This window comes from Panthera leo, chromosome B1 (assembly GCF_018350215.1).
Source record: "Panthera leo isolate Ple1 chromosome B1, P.leo_Ple1_pat1.1, whole genome shotgun sequence".
NCBI lineage: Eukaryota > Metazoa > Chordata > Mammalia > Carnivora > Felidae > Panthera > Panthera leo.
Genome location: NC_056682.1, coordinates 135,108,454 through 135,113,411, shown reverse-complemented (window position 1 = coordinate 135,113,411; position 4,958 = coordinate 135,108,454). Strand labels below are relative to the sequence as shown.

Below are 4,958 nucleotides of genomic sequence, written 5' to 3'. Positions count from 1 at the left end.
TCAAGTTTATTACTAGGAATGTAATCTTATAAAGATCTTAAGTTATTAAGTTCTCTGATCTGCCAGCCAGAGATGGTAATAATATTTGTCATACCAACCCCATAGGTTATTGTGTTGGATTCTAGGAGATAAAATATTAAAACATTTCTTAGATTGTGATGTGATCTACAAATGGGAGTGGCCATTATTTTTTTTTCCCCTCACATATCAGTTGAAGGCTGTAACAGACATATCTGAGTGTTAGTTCAGTTGTTCCCTGTCCATTGTGGTAGCTACTAACCACAGGCAGCTATTAAGCACTGGCGACGTGACTAGGCCAGATGATACAGGCTGTAAGTGCAAATGCACCCAGGATTTTAAGACTTAGTATGAAAAACAAAGTAAAATATCTCACTATTTTTTTAATATTGATTTGTTGTTTAAATGATGCTTTGAAAATATATAGTTAAATAAAAATATTATTAAAATTAATGTCAAAAATTATTTTTTTCTTTTTAATTTAAAATTATTTATGTGTCAGGAATCACTCAGTTGAGGGTATGACCTTAGTGAATATGTTTGTACCAGGTGGGCTTGCTGCCTACCTGCAGCTGGCTCACGGTGGGACTTTTAGACTCTTCGGAATTCCCTGTCCACGTAGGGCTCCTGTAGGGTCACTTCCAGCATGAGATCAGGTGTACCCATTTCAGGTAAATTATTGGCACGTGTGGGCTCCTAAAGAGCTAGCAACCTAAAAATGTTCTGCTGTTTTCCTTAATTAGTTTTGATGGATTAAGTTCCCTAACAGCTGGTTGTTTATATCATAGGAATTCAGGATGGCTCGCACATTCTGTCTTGTTCTCGCTTTGATTACCTGCTCAGCCTTCAGCTCTGATTCCTGCCTAATTTTACACTGCAGCTTTCATCTCTTTAAGAGTCTCTTGTGATGACCTTCTCTTAAATCCTCCATCAGCTGGGTCCCCCTAAGCCCATCTCCTTGTTAAATGTGCAATATCTCATGCCTGATGGCTGTAAGGTCATAACCAGTGGTCTGGCTTCACCTCTTGAGTTGAATCCAAATGTTAACAGCCTTTGTTACCACTGAGGCTGGGCTTTAACAAGGATCTTGTTTGTTGTTTATTAATTTTTCACTTACATAGTATTAGGCTTCATAGTTACTATATACAGTACTGAGTGGATTGTCTTTTAATAATGCCACATTGGTTCACTGGCATATCAATAGATGAGGCATATACATTAATCTGAACAACTTGGAAGTATAAATGCAGAATGAATGCATTCAAAAGTGTGAATCTTGTGTTCACTAACCTTATGATGGCGATCATTTCACAATATACATGTACATCAAGTCATCACATTGTAAACCTTAAACTTATACAAAGTTATATGTCATTTATTACACACTAAAGCTGGGGAAGAAACCCCAACTATAACAAACCAAAGCACAAATCTTGAGAAGCTATACAGATACTCTAATAACATTGCCAATACTTAAGCATTACTTTATCATCACGCTTTGTAAGGTTTTATTTTTATTATATCTGCATTTTGTTTCTAGAGTTTCAAGGGACCCAGTCCTAGTGCAGAAATAAAATGTACCCATCAGAATATCCACAGCTCACCTAAGGATGGTCCAAAGCTGGGAGGGAGGTATGTGCAGCTGGCTGGCAGAACCAGTATTCCAAAGAATGAGGGCAGGATAGAATGGTGAGCTAAATCAAACAAAAGTCAATTTGACTGCGTGTCCAGAAGATTAACTACCTGAAATAAAAGGTGGAGAAAACATGGTTTAGCAACATTATAAGAAAAAAGAAGAATGGGCTTGAACTAAATTATTAATATGCGATTTCAATTTCAGGGAGATGTGACTTACTTTGCTATCTTTGAAAATACATACTTTTAAGCCACGATGTTATCTTAGTTGTTCTTATCTTACTTGTTTTGGCTTTGGAGCCAGAAAGATGAAAAGTCAGGTGTGTTTTTACTTTATGTATAAGTTTGTAAACAAACTGAAATCTTTCTTGTAATATTTGTAGCTTAGGGAAATATTTTTTTCAAGACTTAAACAATAAGAGGATAATTGAGTAATTCATAGTTTCCTCATCTATTCAGTAATTCATTACTCTATTTAAAGTTATACTTTAGAGTTCCTCTGGTGATTACACCTGGCTTGGCCAAGTGCCCATGAGGTTATACTGGCTGGACGGTGTCAGGTGGTGGGGGAAGCTGGAGTGATGGCCTTTTGTTGGCCCCAGTGACAATGGTGGTTTTCACAATGAGGTGGACATTGAGGACTTCCAGAAAGATGAAGACTCAGTGATGTTTTTCTACCCCTGCTTGTGTGGAGATGACTTCTCCATCACCGAGAAAGATTTGGAGACTGGGAAAGATGTGGCAATGTGTTTTAGTTGTTCTCTCATTATAAAAGTCATTGATGACCAAGACCAGTTTATGTGTGGAGAAACGGTTCCAGCCCCTTTGACCAACAAATAATTAGTTAATAAGTGCTGAAGAAAATTTTAGGAATCCAAATGCCTAGCAGTTGGAAATGAGCCAAAGTGAAAACATCAAATACAAAGTTACTGGCTTCTTCACAGGAGACAACCATTTTGTGGTTTGCTATTCTGTTAGATGGTGGATTCTTTCCACTGACTTCTAAGTTCATCTTCAATCAAAACAGCAAGTGAATGGCAGGGCATACCTGGATTTTGTGCTCAAAACTTTGAATTGGAAGTGTTCTTAATTCTCTGCCTGAGTTTAAAGGAAGATAATTTCAGATAAGTGCTTTCTTTCTCTCAGTATCATTTTTTAGTGAGCTTGTTTTTTTATTTTATTTTTTCCTTTATTTTAAATTTAAATTTTAGTTAACATACAGTGAAATATTGGTTTTGGGAATAGAATTCAGTGATTCATCACTTTACACAGCATCCAGTGCTCATCATAACAAGTGCCCTCCTTATTACCCATCATCCATCTAGCCCATCTCCCACCCACCTCCCTCCATCAACCCATAGTTTGTTTTCTATTGTTAACAGCCTTTTGTGGGGATGCCTGGGTGGCTCAGTCAGTTGAGCTTCCAACTTTGGCTCAGGTCATGATCTCGTGGTTGATGAGTTTGAGCCCCGCATCAGGCTCTATGCTGACAGCTCAGAGCCTGGAGCCTGCTTCAGATTCTGTGTCTCCTTCTGTCTCTGCCCCTCCTCTGCTCATGCTCTGTCTCTCTCTGTCTCAAAAATAAATATAAATTAAAAAATAAAATAAATAAAATAAAAAAATTAAAAAATTTTTTAATATTAAAAAAATTAGAAAAAAACGAGTCTCTTGTGGTTCTGGGGTGCCTGGGTGGCTCAGTCAGTTGAGAATCTGACTTTGGCTCAGGTCATGATCCCACAGTTTGTGAGTTCAAGCCCCACGTTGGGTCACTGCTGTTCAGTGACTGCTTAGGATCCTCTGTTACCCTCTCTCTCTCTGCACCTCCCCCACTTGTGCTCTCTCAAAAATAAATAAACATTAAAAGTCTCTTGTGGTTTGTTTCCCTTTTGTCTACTGCTCCCTTTCCCATATGTTCTTTGGTTTTGTTTCTTAAATTCCACATATGAGTTAAATCATACGGTATTTGCCTTTCTCTGATTGACTTATTTTGTTTAGCATAATACATTCTAGCTCCATCCGTGTCATTGCAAAAGCTAAGATTTTGAGTAATATTCTATTATCTATCTATCTATCTATCTATCTATCCCACATCTTCTTTATCCATTCATCAGTCTATGGATATTTGGGCTCTCTCCATAGTTTTGCTATTATTGATAGTGCTGCTATAAACATTGGGGTGCATGTATCCCTTTGGATCTATATTTTTGTATCCTTTGGGTAAATACCTAGTAGTGCAATTGCTGGATTGTAGGGTAGTTCTTGTTTTTAGTTTCTTGCGGAACCTTTGTATTGTTCTCCAGAGTGGCTGCACCAGTTTTCATTCACACCAACAGTGCAGGAGTATGCCCCTTTCTCTAAATCTTCACCAGCACCTGTTATTTCTTGTGTTGTTAATGTTAGCCATTCTGTCAGGTGTGAGGTGGTATCTCATTGTGGTTTTGATTTGTATTTCCCTGATGATGAGTAATGTTGAGCATCTTTTCATGTGTCTGTTAGCCATCTGGATGTCTACTTTGGAAAAGCATCTATTCATGTCTTCTGCCCATTTCTTCACTGGATAATTTGTTTCTTGGGTGCTGAGCTTGGTAAGTTCTTTATAGGTTTTGTATACTAACCCTCTCAAAAATTTGAGAGAGAGAGAAAAAGAGAGCGAGGCAGAGAGAGAAGGGGAGAGAATCCCAAGCAGGTTCTACATTGTCAGCCCAGAGATCATGACCTGAGCTGAAATCAAGAGTCAGATGCTTAACCGACTGAGCCACCCAGGTGTCCTAAAAATAAATTACACTTTAATAGAAGGTCCAGCTGCTTGTCTAGTTGCTACTGAAAATGTAGATGCTATGAGCAGAAACAGACTTTAAAGACTTGGCATTTTTGTACTTATGGATTTATGGGCAATTTGTGGCTAGTTCCCTCCCTGCGTGGTGCTGCAGAAGAACCAGAGGACTAAGTTAGGTGGAAAGGTGATACTGCTGTAATTGTTGCACACATTTAAATTCTAAGGTCCTAGTAACATTCCTTAAGATGCTTGTTCCCAATAAACAAAAAAATAAACTCAGCTATAAGGTAGGCTTCCCAACATCCTTTGTGATGGTCTTCTTAGGTGCTGCTTATACTGAACTCTTCCGAAAACTGTGAGAGTTGACAGCACCTTTTCCAACCCACCAGACTTGTATTTGCATTTTTGATGATGATACAATAGCTTCAGGTCCATAGCTCAGTGAAATACAGTGTTCTGTGTTGAAGGAAAATGAGTGATGAGGACATGTTGTACTCTACTGATTGAACATAACGCAAGGACGACTTTG

General features: G+C 38.2%; 1 pseudogene; it reads left to right on the top strand.

Annotated features, from left to right (window-relative positions):
* Positions 1–320: 320 nt before the first annotated feature.
* Positions 321–2,511, top strand: LOC122218468 (annotated as a pseudogene).
* The last annotated feature ends 2,447 nt before the right edge of the window (positions 2,512–4,958 follow it).